Below are 352 nucleotides of genomic sequence, written 5' to 3'. Positions count from 1 at the left end.
GTTGTCATTTGCACCGTATTTTCAGTGGAAAGGCATTTGCACATATGCTTTTGTTTTGCTCAAAATGTACAAACTAGACTGGTTCGGGTCGTACCGCTGCGGAGTAGCCCAAAACCTGCGTGACGGTGACTACACATAGAGAAGTAGCTCCGGGTACAATGTTTTCTGCAAGATGCATGCAGTTCTTTTTATTAACCGCTAGAGCGTTAAATGTTACGGACTGCATCTTTAAAAAAATCTTGACCATTTAATTTGTTTAGATTTGACATTTAAGTTTATTATTTACTGAGTTGAACTCAAGAACTGACATGAGGGCGAGTACATTTTCATTTCTGTCTGAACTATCCCTTTA

Source organism: Siphateles boraxobius, unplaced genomic scaffold, assembly GCF_051911475.1.
Source record: "Siphateles boraxobius isolate OS27281-9 unplaced genomic scaffold, OSU_SipBor_1 5, whole genome shotgun sequence".
NCBI classification, from domain to species: Eukaryota; Metazoa; Chordata; class Actinopteri; order Cypriniformes; family Leuciscidae; genus Siphateles; species Siphateles boraxobius.
This window is presented reverse-complemented; position numbering follows the sequence as displayed.